The sequence below is a fragment of the Mauremys reevesii genome, linkage group 1, assembly GCF_016161935.1.
Source record: "Mauremys reevesii isolate NIE-2019 linkage group 1, ASM1616193v1, whole genome shotgun sequence".
Lineage (NCBI taxonomy): Eukaryota > Metazoa > Chordata > Testudines > Geoemydidae > Mauremys > Mauremys reevesii.
In genome coordinates, this window is record NC_052623.1 from 276,836,841 (window position 1) to 276,854,061 (window position 17,221).

A 17,221-nucleotide genomic window follows, 5' to 3' on the forward strand; every position below is an offset into this window, starting at 1 on the left:
AGTCACTTAATATACAACTCAGTTGCTTCCAGACATGCGCTAGGTGCAATCTTAAATTGTTTTCATAGACAGTCACTCTCTTGGAAGTATATTTGGTTTTGACTAGCCTTCCCAGAAGTATCTCAAAGGCCCAGCTCTAAAGTCTTGAGGTAAAATTGCTGGATGCACCCAAAAAATAGCATGATGACGCCTCCACTCGGAGTCAAGACTGTATTGTAGTCATTTAGTTTAGCACAGATTAGATTGGTTAGGCCTCACAGTGGTATTTCAAGAACCTAGGAGGAGTCTGCTAGCTTCTATTATATGTGCAAGACACATTTCAGTATATTTCTCATGTTGCTTGACTTCTCACTTAGAAGATGAGCTGCCCTCCAGGGTTGATGCCTGGATTGGTGATTCAGCATTTTAAAGTATTACATAGGCTTCAGAAGCCCTTGATGCCTGTGTGGGATTTTTGGAGGCCTTCACTTCCACTAGCTCCCATCCCTCAGGTACACCATTCCCTTTAAGCCAGATCACAGAGTCCAGGGCACAGTTGAATCTGTTGTACACCCTGGTGTTTGCCTTATTATGTGGATGTGCCCACCTTAATGCTTTCCTGGCCTCATGTGTTGAATGGTTGTGGTAGGTTTCTAGTTCCAAGTTTATGTCTATCACTGGCAATTCTATTGCATCACCAAAGGTTTTGGTGCCCACATGATTGCCAGCCATCTAGCAGCATTCCTTGGAACACAGGCTTCGGAATTTGTTGGTCTTCCATTCTATTGATATGTCTGTACAAGAAAGTGACCAAAACCAAATCAGTGCTGATAAAGGCAGTTGCTGGGTTTGGCTTAGAGGGCAGAAGAGGGAGGAGAAAATGGAGGAGGAGGGGGCATGAGTGAGGAGGAAGTGGGAAGGAAAGTTAATCATAGAGAAAACAAGGTTGGGGGATGAGGCAGCTTAAGAGACTTCATTGTGGATAGGACATAAGCACAGGGGCCCATAATTCTTACGGATAGGAGAGGGATAACCTACTGTTGTTTTAAAGGCTTTTTATTGTTAATGCTGGTTTTTGTTCCAGTGAGCATGCTTGGTGGGAAATGTGTGTATCTTTTTTGGGACCTGGTAGCTTCAGGGCATGTTTGTTTATATGTTTAAATAGAACATAGTTTGCCACTACTAGTGAGTTATAGTTAAATACTAGGTCAGCTTACTTTTACTTTCTCAAAAGTTGTGAAATCGCTAAAATGCAGGAAACTGTATCAGGTTCTTCGTCATTTTCTTGGACCCAATTCTGATGTTCTATCATTACCTATTCATCCTTGTGTGCCCCTATGGATCTATGCAAACTGCACACACACACTTTCCTTTGTTGGCTTTTAGCTTGCCTGAGGGTATGAATTAGCTTCAGATACATTTTTTCTCACATGGCCATTCTCTTCCTCACACTGAATCTCACCACCACAAGAAATGCAATGCTCCATCATTGGAGGATGTTAAGCTCTATTCCAATAACCATTTATAAACCAGTGAGCTCTCCCGCCTATACAAATTTACTTTAACCACTGCACACCACTTCTCCCATCTTGCAGAGCCCAGGATTTGTTTTATGTTATTGGTCTTACTTGAAAAAGGAATTGGCAGTTGAGATGGTTGTGAACTATTGCTCTTGAGCAGAGGAGGTGATTTAAAAATTCAGTCACTGAGCTCAGGACATTCTGATCCTTTCACATGCAGAAGCACTGACCCAAGAGTAGAGATCTATTATTACTCCCTTAGGACAAGGATTGCAGGGAAGTAATTTCCTTTTACTTGCTGGTAACTGTTGAGCATTTAAAATGAGCACCCATGGTGGCAAGTACCATATACTGTGAAATGTGTACAGTCTACCATATCATTAGAAGATAAATGAATGGATGATTATTTCTGCCTCACCAGCCAAAGAGCAGGTTACATGGTAATCACTTATGTGGACCCACAAAGTGTAATTATGTTTACAAGCAACAAAGAATCCTGTGGCACCTTATAGACTAACAGACGTTTTGCAGCATGAGCTTTCGTGGGTGAATACCCACGAAAGCTCATACTGCAAAACGTCTGTTAGTCTATAAGGTGCCACAGGATTCTTTGTTGCTTTTACAGATCCAGACTAACACGGCTACCCCTCTGATACTTGACATTATGTTTACAGACATCAATACTGAACACCTGACTTCCTCTCTAACATTAACAGTTTTGTCTTTGTACTGTACACAGTACCTTCCAAGGGCAGAATTCCATTAACCTGAGCATATTTGGGGCTCATCAAGGGGAGGGAAAAAAATCAAAGGAAAGAAGGGGTCAATGCTTCTTTCAAAATAGTTTTATTACTAAAACTGGAAAGCTTTCCAAAATCGCCTTCCATCCTTAGCTGGATTTTTTTCTTCAGCACCTTCACAGTCTGGAAGAAAAGGTCTCTGCCTACAAGGCTTGGGTGTCTACAAGTCTATCACAAAGGACCCAATAGACTTTGTGTATCCAGAGTCAGTCATTTTTGTGCTCCTTTAAGGTGCTTGTTCTGCCTTCAGTAAAATCACCCCCGAACCAATCAATAAAAAAGCAAAGAATATGAATCTTTCCGAATCAATAACCTGTACAATAATTACGTGAGTATGCTAGTGGCGCTCAGCATGTCAAAGCAAATCCCAAGAAACATGATCTCAAAACCTTTAGACACAAGTAGAAAATTATGCCATTTTATCCACTTGTGCATCTGCATGAGCCAGTGTCAAGATTAGATGGTGTGTGGGCATATTAAGTCTTCAGTCTATAGCTTCTCCTTTCACAAAATAGGTTTTTATACTTAAATGCATGGATTGTCAGGCTGATCAAAAATTTTCCATTGCCTGTTGGAGAAGGAGAGTTCAAAGGTACTTGTGACGAACAAAAACATTCAGTCTCTGATGTGTAGGTGTGTGCCAAGCCCCCAGACTAGCTATTCACGTGGCACACAAAGAGATTCATGGGGCATCATTGCAGAAAGGAAAATTCTTAAGCCAGTTACACAGCTACATGATCACATTGTACACAAAGCCCTGGTCATAACTCATAAACAGCTTGGTTGGGAAACTCCAAATTTGGTCATGAGATCTGCCTTCAGAAGCAGGGTGATTCCTATTCTTAAACGCACTTTGCAAGTGCATTAGGAACACTGAGTAAAGCCATGTTAGTTTGTGCATGAATTAGGGAGCATCTACTGATCCCTCTACGTGTTCCTTAACTAACGCATTAATGCCATGGACTTTTCAAGAAGTATGCAACCTTCAAATTCCTAAGCATCAGGTTATAGCTGTGAAAGTATACAAACTGTTCAAATACTGCAGCTTTTCTGAATTTGAGATGTTTGCATTCTATGACTGGATTTCTTAAAGTCCTATGGAAAACCCATTCTGAACACTGTAATTTCATTTATGTAAGATCACATCCTACAAAGATGGTAAAAAATGTTACCCACTGGAAGTTTGGAGGTTGGCTTAAGCACAGGGCCAGAGTTTCAGTCATTTGAGTTTTCAGTGTGAGGTGTTTTGTTTCAGTTTAACCCCGAATTATAATTTTCTTGCTTTCTAATGTTTTGATACATGAACTATGTACTGACCTTGCCTGCTTTATACTGCCTCAGCAATGCAAAGTAAGTGGAAAGCTGCCCTAATGGGGCAGTCAAGGATTCCCTCAGCAGAGGAATCCTTCTCCCAACGTAGGCGGGGCCGTGTTCAGATAGGAAGTGGGCACTTGTGGTACTGCTGCAGCTGCCATAATTTAAAACTACACTGCTTCAAATTATTTTCAGTCCCTGTCTGGCTCAGGACCAGGAGAGCAGAAAGGTGCCTTAGAACGAGCTTTCTCTCCCTCCCACTCACCTCAGCTGCATCTAGTATAAACTTGTCATAGCTGAGAATCTGGACCTGGATCTTTTTCTCTGAGTTTTTCCCCCTTTTAAGTTGCTGGTGTTTTCTTAATGTTAGCCTTAGCCCAGTGTTTTGTTTGGGAACACACTTTTATATTTACATGGCTATTTCAAAGTGATAATGTTACCTGGATAACACATGAACATTTCTTTGGATTCATAATGTAGTGAGATGTAAGTGGTGTACATTAAAATGTCACCACAGCTTGGCTGTCCCCTTCCATTGTGACCCACTCCAAAAAATTTGTTAGCAGAGGGGAAACAAAGTTAGAATTAGAAAAACAAAACAATAATGTACAGCAAAAGGATCCCCCTTCCCCTTCCAAAATGAACATGTATAAAAGTATCACACTGAAACCCGGGTTTATCAATGCGATCCTGAAATCAAACAGCTGCTCCACACTGGAAAAAAAAAAACACTTGTCATTCAGGCGTTCAACTGTATCTTGTTTATGAAGATGCCTGGCTCTTAGAAAGTCTTTGGAAATAAAGTGAACCCAGACACTGCCTATATTTCCTGTGTTCTTGGACTGCCAAGGAGAGTGAAAAAATTATTGAAAAGGAAGCCTCCCACAGTTATAAATGGCTGCCCTTTGATCATGTTTCTGGACAATCAAGTCACAGCATCTATAGGATTTGACCAAACAGTGAGTTTGGTCCTGGATGTGAACAAGAAGGGTTTGATATGAAGAAGGAAATAACCATTTAGTTTTAAGATTCCTTTATCTTTTTTTAAACTTATTTTTATTCAGTGCCTCTCTTCTTTTTCAGGAGGGCTGTTGGAAAAGCCCCATAGCAATATTTAATGCCTTAACTTAAAGCTTTTAATTTCTCTCAGTATTTCTTGACAGGTCACAGGAGCTTGATCATCCACCACCCCATTTTTTTGGTCATTTTATATATTTCCCTCCCCTTTAAATCTCTACCAGCTTTCTAGCCAGGAAATATTAGACAGGACATACCAGGGAAGCCATTCATATGCCTCTTTAACCAGCTGAAGGGAATCTCTACTGAGGGATAACAAATCACCCCACCCCCCTCCATGAGCCTTCCTTAGGGATGGGCTTCTGCCACAGTCCGAGGCCCTACTAGGGCCTAATTCTGCCTTTCTTACTTAGATCGAGTAGTGCTTTAGGCCCCCATCCTGCCTGGTGAATCATGCAGCTGGAGGCGTGTGCTCATACAGCGTCCTGCTTAAGTGAATGGGATCTGCCCCCATAGTTTTCCTTCCAGTATTGGGGCCATTGTCTGCAAAGTACCCCCATTGATTTCAGTGGAACTACTCATGGAGAGACATGCTATTTAATCTAGGGTTCCAGATTGAGACCCTCAGAGTGCCACAGACTGGGATCAGGAATCAAAGCAGGTCTCCCACTTGGTAATACAGGAAAGAATTAACCTGACATATGTTTTAAGGTGCAATCGGTCAAGTAAAGTTGGACTTCTACTAAGTATAAAAGGCAAATGAATTCTTGAGTTCAAGCTCCTGCCAAAAAACACTTACCTGAAACAATAATCAATGCATTTGTTAGAAGAAAACACAAAAGCTTGCAAAGTTTTTTTGTTAAGAGATTCAAGCTTCTTGTTGCTGTCATATCATCATTCAGATAAAGAGTGTGACTGGTGAGATAATGGGGGGGCGGGAATTAATATTTGCAAATAACTATTCACTGAAAAAAAGCCAAAATTCACAACCAAAATTATTAGCAAAGAATTGTTTTTGACCAGCTCTAACAAATAGGGTAACAGATGGCCCCAGACTGAATACAAGGTTGCAACTGACTCAAGGGGATCTGCTTGCTTATGAACAGCAGCCGAACATTGAAAGTGGATTCTATCATGGGAGTCTTCTTTTGTCTTAATGTATATCATTTCACATTTTTATTTTCTACACTGCATTTTTTTTGAAAAATCTACTCACAAGCTTGCAAATGATTCTTCACCAGTTTGGATTTTGTACCACTTCAAAAGCCATTATAGCTTTCCTATAACCACTTCCTTGACTGTGTACCTGCAGAAACAGGTAGCTCTGGAAATAGGATTTGTTAATTAACTAGTGCTCCCTCTCTTGGCTGGATGGCATCAGTGGATCACAAAGCTTCATGCTGTAGGCTTTATTGTATTCATTTTGCAACAACTGTGTGCTGAATTTGTTTAAAATCCAGAAGACATCTGCCAGCAGAGTATTACAACTGAAGTACAAGTCAAAATTACTTCCTGATCGAGACAGTCCAATTACCTGTCGATGTGGGGAGAACACAGAAACAAGCCTTATCGTTTTCTTTGTATTTTTTAATAAAATACGACCATTTATTTTACTGTCTCTATTGAGACTGAGTTTCACTCATTTACCCTGGTGTAAATCTGGTGTAGATCCACTGACATCAAAAGAGTTATTCTGGTGTTTAAATGGTGTAGATGAAAGGTGTTTCAGGCCAAATATGTCATAATGTTGCTGGAGATTGATCTAATGCTACTCACTGTATTCATTCTACATTGCTCCTCTACCCAAAGATTTGCGTACAGCTCAGAGAGGCTCAAAGGCCAAAAAACGTGATTCTGTTCTAACTGGAGTAACAGCTTTAATGTAGTCATAAAATTACAAAAGAATCTGTGCACAAATTGAATTCAAAAGGGAGAAATATTGAGCCAATTCAGTTTCTTATGTGACTGAAGAATTTGATCTTTCATAATACCTTATGATAAATGAAATACAAGCACAGTATTAGACTTACAGTGTTATAATCTTTGATTTATCCTACCCCTATTTGTGGAGGCTTTTTATTTATTTATTTCCATGGAAAGAACACTAAGCCACTGAAGTACTAAGCTAGATTTCCTGAAATTGATGAGATATGTGGATCACTGTTACAGCCTGGCCCTTTAAGGGAGTCAGATGCTCAACCTGCTTGTGACTGGCTCCACTGAAGGGAATGAACCATCCCAAGTTTACCTGGGGACAGTTAACTATCTAAGTAGCTGGAAGGTAGTTAATATAGTAAGCAGCAGCTGAGCCTAATCAAAGACTTAGGGCACGACTACATGTAAAACACAGTAGCAGCACAGATTCATGTGTGCAGCTGTGCCGCTGTTGTGCTTCAGTGCAGGTGCTACTACACTGATGGGAGAGCTTCTCCTGACGGCATAGTTAATCCACCTCCATGTTGATGGAAGAAGCACTGTCTACACTGGGGGTTAGGTCATTATAACTGCGTCGCTCAGGGGTATGGATTTTTCACACCCCCGAGTGACATAGTTCTACTGAGGTAAGTTTATAGTTTGGCCTAACCTTAGGAGAGGCTTAGTTGGAAAAGCTCCTGAGCAGAAAGGAAGCTCCTGCAGAGAGAAGCTCTCAGGGAGTCTGAACTAGACAAAAACTCTCCTGGTAGGGAGATCTGGGAGAGACCCTGAACAAGCAAAAGAAAGACTTCAAAAGCAATCCAGGCAGTGGAGAAGCTTGGGGCCTTACAACAGAAGCAACTGCTGCTGCTGCTGGATCCTAGAAACTTTTGTTTTGGGACTTTTAAATTTTATATGGGCTCTGAATTAAAAGCCTTTAAACCATTGTACAAGTGCTCCTTTCAGAAGGCTTTATTAAAGGGAGATATATAGCTGTAAAGTTAAGTGTTTGGCTTCTCCTTGTGTGGGCTGCTTAAGGGTATGTCTGCACTGCAAAACCCCCCCACAAAATACCCACCAGTCCCTGGCAGCGAATCTCAGAGCCTGTAGCACTCACACTACGGAGCTAAAAATAGCAGTGTAGAGATTCCTACTTGGGCTGGAGCCAGGCTCTGAAACCCAACAAGGGTGGGGGATGGGTCTTAGAGCCTGGGCTCCAGCCCAAGCAAAAATGTCTGAGGCAGGCCACAGCAGGGCCACACGCCACACTGGAGTTCTCAGAAGGCAAGGGTGCCCCTTCTAGAGTCACCTTATCCATTTTATTCATATTGCTGCAACATGGATCAAGGAAGTGAAAAGCTGTTGTGCCCTCTTTGCTCTGTTATGACATGGGAACAGAGATAGAATCTTATATTTACAAAGATGGGACTTGACTTTTGAAAAACCACGATGAACAGATTTTTCACAGAACATTGAAATCCTCAGTAAATAACAAACCTGATATTTCAGAACTAATGCAGTTCTCCATTGCAAGGAAGCCTTGGCTGTTAACTCTTTGATATTAATTACTTTACCTGATGCTCTGTTGCCAGCTAAATATATTAGGGGCCATGTATTTGGAAAACAGTATTATCTTGTATGTAAAATACAGAAAAAGAACATGACTCAGGCTAGCCTAGTCATAGCAAGAGCAACAAAATAGTCTACTAGGTTGTCAAACATCATGATTTGAAATAGAAACAGGAGGGTCTCTGCATCCTTGGACTGATGGAGCTTAGGATGAATTGGATCCACTACTAAATGCACATAATGTAAAATAAAGAAAAACAAGATCTACTTGCTCCAATTAACCATAGGCATTCTTTACTACACAATATTTGATAATTTAACACCATTTAACGTCTTCACCTCTGGATAACTTCTTCTTGGTGGGGTTCTGGTGCTAGCAGCTTGTACTGAGGGCTTGGCCAGGGCTCTTAGCAGAGCTATTTGTAGCTGTTTTTTTCACCCCATATGATCTTACTGCACCAGCTGTATTCCCATCTGAGTCCATTCTTGACACTTCCATCAACCTGAATGGCCCACTTAAAACATCCCCTACTCCTCTTACTGCCTCTCTTCTTTATTGAAGTTATTCCTTACTCTGTATCTGCCTCAGTGTCTCTCTTACGAGAAGCCATTCTCAACTTCATCTCCCTGCTGCATAAAGTTATTCCTTACCCAGGGCTAGCTTCCTTATTTTTTACTGAAGGCACACATCATTTCAGTATCTGCCTTTACCTCTTGTCTTGTTGAAACCTTTCCTCAGTGTCAGGTTCTCTCTCTTATGTACAACCATTCCTCATTTGTGCCAGCTCACATCTTGTTAGGTCATTCCCAACGTTTCTAGGAGGATAAGCGAATGGCTACTTGGAAGGAAAATGAACTCTGACTAGTAAAGTAACTGGAAAATGCGTTACAGAGAAATCTATCAAAAATTCCCATCCTCATAGGCCAATTTTATTTCTGCCCCAAATCATAAGGTAAGGACCCAGAGAGAAAGTCTCTTCTTGAATCTAGGGCATGCTCCAAAGTCTGCTGTTTCCTCATGACTGAACATTAGTAAGTAGTATTTATTTGACCATTTATAAAATACTGCTTTTTTACTATTTAAATTAGTAGCTCAAAAAGGGATTGGAGATTTCTATAAAAAGGCAGAAACCCAGCGTTGTTATAATTAATGTCAATGACAATTTTGGACAGCGTATTGAACTTTGTGCTTCAGGGATTATCCCAATGTCTAACTATTAGAGATCAGGATGAACCCTAATGTGGGTGCAGATTATTCCGTAACTGCAGAGGCAATACGGGGAGGGAGGGAGGCACAGGCAGCATGTGGGGTCATATCACCCCCCCCCACTGCTGATTTGCTGCTTGGCTTGTACTGAGCATGCTCAGTAACATCTGCTGAAGCCGCTGCCTCACTCTGCCCCCCTCTATCAGCAGGTATGGGTCATCTCCACATAGCTGCCTGCTAAGGGGTTCTTACATCTTCCTCTGAAGTACCTGGTACTAGCCACTGTCAGAGACAGGATACTGAACTAAATGGACTTTGAGTCTGACCCAGTCTGGCAACTCCTGTATGTAACTGCAGGAAAGGACTGATGAATGACTTATATAGCTGAAAACCACAGAGCATTTAGTTTAATGTATAAGTATAAGTTTTTACTTTATTGATAAACATTACCGCCATAGCACTGTTTTCTCCTCCCATAGGAAGAGGCACAACTGCCACTGACTTCAATGGGATACAAGTGCTAACTGGAGGGCATGGTGCATACCATTGAAAATATTGGACCAGAACACAACAGAAAAGTTGCTAGGTCTTACTCTTGAATATCAGTTCGGAGATGGGTCAAAGTCCTGGTTAAAATGCCAATCAACTTCTAGCTGGGAAGATCATAGTCCAGCTTCACTAGCAAAGGTATCTGTGGAGATTACGGTGAAATAAGAGAAACCAGAGTCATTTCACGTGTTCCACCACCAGGGGGGGGCATAGCTACAACGATGAATGTGTCCTTGACTTGTATCACACCAGTATCTTTCCTGCATCTAAAACAAAAACAACTTAAAAGGGCTTTTTTTTGTGTAATTACCAAAACTGAACAAATTTCTCCTCTTCCCCTCCATGTGTCCTGTTTAATAGCTAATATAAAACACACCATGCTATCCTGGTGGTACTAAATGCACCTCAGAAAGCATGATAAAGTCATATCCACAAAATAAGGGCGGGCTATGCTGTTTACTGCAAATGAAGGGGGGAGGGGGAAGGGAAGGGAAAGCTTTTCACTTTGTTATTAATAGGTAGCTGTCTCCATCTGAAGCCTCTGATGTTGTCAGAAAGAGCTCTTTTCTAAGGCAAATAGATGCCTTATTGTCATTCTAAATGTTTAAGTTTAAAATCACTGTCCTTGGAGTCTAGTTAAGCATTTAAGGAGTAGCAAATTAAAATTTACATTCTCAAATTACTGGAAGAAGGCAAATCCCTCAACTATCAGTCAGTGAAAAATGTTTAAACAATAAATTGCTGCTTCCGTATGTCATCTCCTTCCAAACAAACAACCCCCCAACAGCAAGATGCAGTGATCTGCGCAAGAGCCCTCCAAGGCAGCATTTATCCTCCAGAGGCCATCATGTTCAATTCAGCAGTGTGGGGAAAGAGCAAGTATGGATTGAGGAAGGGAGGGAACAGCCAATACATTCAATATATACTGTGAATTTACACACAAGTGATCAGGTCCCTTTTGCTTTGTTCACACATTGTGGCCTGATTCTCTGCTCTGTAACTTCACTTTTGTGCCCTCACAACTCTGATTTCAGCAGAGTTACCCAGGCAGAGCACAGTAGAGATTCAGTCCTACTTTATTTATTGAGGCTTTCTGTGACTCTCCTTTTGTCTCTGAAAAATGAATACTTTTCTCTTATTGGGATTGTTTTGTTTTATTATATTTCAACAAGACACAAGAGCATTACCAACCAGGCTTGTTGTCTATTTCTTCTCCCTCAGTGCATGGCTACATTCATCTTTAATTCCCACCATCCCTCGCAGCAACAGTCTCTCAGATTTCAAAATTCATTTAACTCAAATTGGGTAAATTTCAACCTGAAATGTGCCCTGGACAAAGGTACAGAATGGATCACAATATGGGAGAGTTCTACTGGTCCTCAACATTTCTTCTCTTCCTCTTGGGGATGAGGAGGTTGGGGACATAGAAACTGTCTGAGGCCTGGTCTACACTACGATTTTAGGTCGAATTTAGCAGCGTTACCTCGATTTAAGCCTGGACCTGTCCACACGACGAAGCCCTTTTTTTTTACTTAAAGGGCTCTTTAAATCGATTTCTTTACTCCACCTCCGATGAGGGGATTAGCTCTGAAATTGGCTTTGCTGGGTCGAATTTGGGGTAGAGTGGACGCAATTCAACGGTACTGGCCTCCGGAAGCTATCCCAGAGTGCTCCATTGTGACTGCTCTGGACAGCGCTCTCAGCTCAGATGCACTGGCCAGGTAGACAGGAAAAGGCCCGCGAACTTTTGAATTTCATTTCCTGTTTGGCCAGAGTGGCGAGCTGATCAGCACAGGTGACCATGCAGAGCTCATGAGCATGATGTGCACATTGCCGGGGCACATTGCCCGGCCTGTACTTTGTGAGAAGTCTATGTCCATGTCTATGTCCTCATCACTCTAATCACTGCACTGCCGTTGCCTCCTCACCTAGTTTTGCTTTTGCAGCTTCTGGTTCTGCACTGAAAAAAGGCCCAAAACAATTTTCTGCCATTGCTCTGATGGAGGGAGGGGCGACTGATGACATGGCTTACAGGAAATTAAAATCAACAAAAAGGGTGGCTTTGCATCAAGGAGAAACACAAACAACTGTCACACAGAATGGCTCCCTCAAGGATTGAACTCAAAACCCTGGGTTTAGCAGGCCGTTGATTTCACAAAACAAATCAGGTCAATTTCTTGTTTTGATCCACTCCATCTATCTTTTACATCTTGGGCTGGCAGCAGACTGTGCAGTACGACTGCTAGCCATCGTCATCTCCTGGGTGCTCGGCAGAAGATGCTGCATTACGATGGCTAACCATCATCATCTCCTGGCTGCTCGCCAGAAGACGGTGCAGTACGACTGCTAGCCATCATCATCTCCTGGGTGCTCAGCAGAAAATGGGAATGACCTGGCTGAGCAGGGCAACCCAGAGGATTCAGGGGGCCTGGGGCAAAGCAATTTTGGGGGCCCCTTCCATAAAAAAGTTGCAAAATTATAGAATATTATATTCTTGTGGAGGCCCCTGCGTGGACCAGGGCCTGGGGAAAATTGCCCCATTTGCCCCCCCATCTGGGCAGCCCTGTGGCTGAGTCACTCTCATGTCTGCCCAGGTGCCCCTGACCGACCTCACTGAGGTTGGCTAAAAGAGCACCCAGGAGTACGATGACGATGGCTACCAATCATAATGCACCATCTGCTGCCAAAAGGCAATGTGCCGCGGCTGTGTAGCAATGCAGTCCCACGTCTGCCAGGGGACATATGGTGACGGTGAGCTGAGCGGGCTCCATGCTTGCCGTGGTATGGCACCTGCTCAGGTAACCCAGGAAAAAAGGTGTGAAGCCATTGTCTGCCGCTGCTTTCATGGAGGGAGGGAGGGAGGGGGGGGGCCTGATGACATCTATCCAGAACCACCCGCGACACTGTTTTTGCCCCATCAGGCACTGGGATCTCAATCCAGAATTCCAATGGGCAGCGGAGACTATGGGAACTGTTGGATAGCTACCCACAGCTACCCACAGTGCAATGCTCCGGAAGTTGACACTAGCCTCGGTACTGTGGACGCAGTCTGCCGACTTAATGCACTTAGAGCATTTTGTGTGGGGACACGCACAATCGACTGTATTAAAACAATTTCTAAAAAACTGACTTCTATAAATTTGACCTAATTTTGTAGTGTAGATGTATCCTCAGACCCTGAAAAGCAGCAAGTGTGAATGGTCCATATCAGTCTCTCTGTTGGTTCAGTTTTTTTAATGCTTGCTGTTAGCACTAGAAAACTGCAGAGGTCCATTCAGGCACAGAAGAAGCAGGGGAGATATTGTAACTTGAAACAAAGCGCTGTGTAATGGTGCCACCAATGAGTTCCATTGCATAGTCCCTCCAAGCAGGTATGTAAGTCACTGCAACCAGATAGGGGCAGTGAAGCCTTTAGCTGTTTGGCCATAATGACGGTGCTCTACCATTTTCTTTAGTGACAGTCTAGGTCCCTAATAGCTAGAGTTTGTCCAGACACCCAGTTTTTCCCATGAAACATTTACATTTTTTTCATGGAAAAATTTCTGAATGAAATGAAATGAAATTCAAACTGAATTTTTTGTTTTGTTCATTTTTTGAAAACAGGTGTTTTTTTTTTTAATTTTGGATTTTGGATTTCCTCCCTTTTTTCCACCAGTGAGTGCAATAAAATGCATGATAGCTGGTGCCTGGTTTTTTTTTTTCCCCATGTTTTCCTCCTGTACATTTTTGTTTTTTATTCCTTTTTCCATTTCACAGTTTCAAAACTTTCTGTACTTTTGGAACGTTACAGAGGGGTAAAATTACAGTTTCACTTTTCCTTTTCCCATTCTGTAATTTTTCAGAGTTTAAGAAGTTCTGAAAAATTACAGAGTGGAAAAAGCAGGTGAGTAAGAGGGAAGAAACAAACTCTGGACATTCTTCATTTCATTATTTCATTCCCAAGGAAAACGTCAGGGAAGTTTGAATATTTGAAATATTTCCAGTTTTCAATCTGAAACAAAGCAAAATGAAATTTTGAAACAAAACAATCAAAAATTCAAAATAATTCATTAAAAAAAACATTTTCCCCTGAATACTTTTGGGTGAAACTCTATTTTTAGCCAGGAAGATTTTTCAAAAACATTTCAAGCAGCTCTAGTAAGGGCCTTATCACTGGTGCATGATTTAGCCAGTGGCAGAACAAAAATCATTGTGGGAAGGACAAGTCTATAGATTTGCTTGTGACTCATGGGTTGAAAAGGGAAATAGTGCATTAAATTGTGTTATTTTCCAGGAGTACTGATGTAAATGTAAGAGTAGCAGTACTCCTGAAATGTTAGGACGACTCTTCCTACCGCACCATTTCAAAAATAATAGTTCCCTATTTCACAGAGCATGTTTAATGCCATACCATCATTTGTGAACTGGAGGAAACTGTGTTTTAAAATGTTTCCAAATGGCAGAGGGATGTTTAAAAGTGGTGAGAAGTAACTATATAACATTCCAGGAGTGCTGGCATACAGTGCTCGGGAAAACAGTAGGATCTGAAAGAGAAAGAGAGAGAAATAGGAGTGGGAACTCTGTTTGGTTTCCAAGTGCTATCCCTCATTCCCCTAGGTAGGCTAGGGTCACCAAAGGGTACACTGCAACTGGGAGCAAGCTGCCCAGTTCAGGAAGACAGACTCATGCTAGCCTAGTGTGCTAAAAATAGCAGTGTGGTGGACTTTGCTGCACTGGCAGAGGCTCGGGCTAGCCACCCATGCTCAGACTCTGGGTGGCTAACCTGAGCCTCTGCCTATACAGCAATGTCCTTAGTGCTATTTCTAGCATGCCAGCTCGAGCCCCGCTATCATGACCCTGTTTACCCGGGCTGGGAGTCTTGCTCCCAGCTGCAGTATAGATATATTGCTAGAGGCAGCATCTGTGAGGGAGGAGCCACTCATTTAACTGTCGAATAATGCGCATTAGCCAACTGAAGACTCACCAGTGAGAGGGTCTGGAGGGAGTTTCAACCAGCCTTCTGGGGCTTGAAAAGGGCTATTATGTGGTGTAAGGCCTTTGAGCATGGAAGCTGTGTAAGGAGAAGCAAGACTCTGGAAACCCAATGTTTTCCCCTTTTACATGGAAAAATACTGTATGTAGTGTATATACAATGTAACAATAGACGGTGGAGTGATGGTGATTTAGCCTTGAAGCATCTTACCTCTTGGAAGATATGTCATTCTGATTTGTGAATCCAAGGAGAAAAGTATTAGTCCATTTTGCAAGACATGTATTGAATGTATTTTATATTTAATACACAGAGTTCACTAGTGCAATTGTGAGGTAGAAATCAATACAGCCAAGTACGTTCTGAATTATGGGATGGCTGGGGCAGAACCTTAATTTTCCCCTCCTCGTCCCTTGTGCAACTCAAACTGCCCTTTATAAGGAAGGATCCCACAGTGCTGGGGAATTTTACAAACCTAAATTTTTCTTCCTCAGTCTTCTAAAACAATATGTTAGATGATGGAGGATAAAAAGAAAAATTAAACTTCTGAAAATTAAAGGAAACTGCTAAATACTTTCCCAAAAATCAGCATAAAAAAAGGCTTGCAACATATTCTTCTTTTTTGATTTTGTGCCTGCCAAGTGGGCTCTTTCATTAATAGATCAAGTATAAACAGCCCACACAGCTGGCTCTGGTAGTTTTCAAAATATGATATACATAAATTTAACTTTATAATCTCATGATTAGTTCTACTGTGTGAAGAAATAATAAATGATGTAGTGTGTTATGCAGTCTTATGTGCTGCCAGAATATTTTAGTGCTTCACCAACTTTGATTTGCAATGTGTGTGTGTAAGGAGTATTTACTTGTCTCTCTTCAATCTGCCCCACCTCCCACTAACCCCAGAAGGAAGCCACAAATCTTGCAATGCTCCCAGAGCAAGTTATTCCTGCTCCAAGGCACTTGCTCTGCACTGGATGGAGTTTTGACTCTTTGGGAGGGAAGTCTCCAGTTCAAATTCAGCAGTGATCTGTGTGATGTCCTGTCCCTTCAAATGGTTGGGCACTCTGTACTCAGTGCAGAGCCTCACTTCCATTTACTCCTGTTTGTTTCCAGAACAATAAAGTCACCACAGCAGACAGCTGTGTTTAAATCAGCTCTCCCTGCATCTATCTCCTTTGCTGCTGAGTCAAGATATAACAACCTCTGACTTTTTTAGTCATACAGTGCTGATGACATGTAGATATATATAGCTGTAGAATCTTACACAATTTTATGCATAAAACTGACAAAATACAACAAGAGGTTTTTTATTCTTCAAAAAAGAAATTATAATGGTCACATACTATTTAAATATGTAGGGAAGGAAAAGAAAAAGAGAGAAATGATGAAGACATGAATAGGTAAGTAGAGGAGGGTAAATTCATCAATTTTCCCCTAGGTTTCCTCATTTACATAATGTTTTTTGTTTATTTAAATAATTAGCAAAATAACACCAGGTGTGCAAACATATATGTCTTCTCAGAATACAGCTGTGCAGAGTTGCAAGGTTCCAGGCCTGTTGCACTGATTCCCACATGTGGAGGGAAAGTCAGGATTTTTCAGTAATTGAGCAGCCAGCAGCAAAGTTCAATTACCCCAGGATACACGATTCTGGAGAGGAGGGCACTGAAGCCTGTCATTTTTAAAAATGTGATACAGAACAAGTGACCAACAAGATGCTAATTTTGGACATGATCAGAGTGAATAAGAGTAAATATGGTAGCACTCAGCTATATCTTCTCATTCCTATGATACAGATCCCAGGAAGCTGTGATCAGCTTATATCAGAGGAGTAGTCGTGTTAGTCTGTATCCACAAAAACAACTATGAGTCCAGTGGTATCTTAAAGACTAACAGATTTATTTGGGCATAAGCATTCCTGGGTAAAACCCCCCACTTCTTCTGGGTTTTTTTTTACCCAGGAAAGCTTATGCCCAAATAAATCTATTTAAGGTGCCACCGGACTACCCGCTCCTTGACACTATGGCCACCATGATGTGGATTTCCTTCCACGTGACTCAATTCTCTCTCCCCTCCTCTTTAATATCTACATGAATAATCACAAGAAACCACAGACTCATCATTTGCCACCTATATGCAGAGTACTCTTTACTGTAGATCTCCTTTTTCTCTGATAGAGCCATCATGAAAGTGTTCTATACCTGGAAGAAAGAAGCTGATGGATGAAGAACACTTGGCTCAAGCTAAACCCAGGAAAGACGCAAGTAATGTTTGTAGGAAGGAGAAAATACTTTGAAGAACTTGCAAAATTCAAGTCCTTTGTCTATGATGAGGTTGTCAGTGTTGTGTGATCATGCTGGATTCCTGGATGCAGATTGCC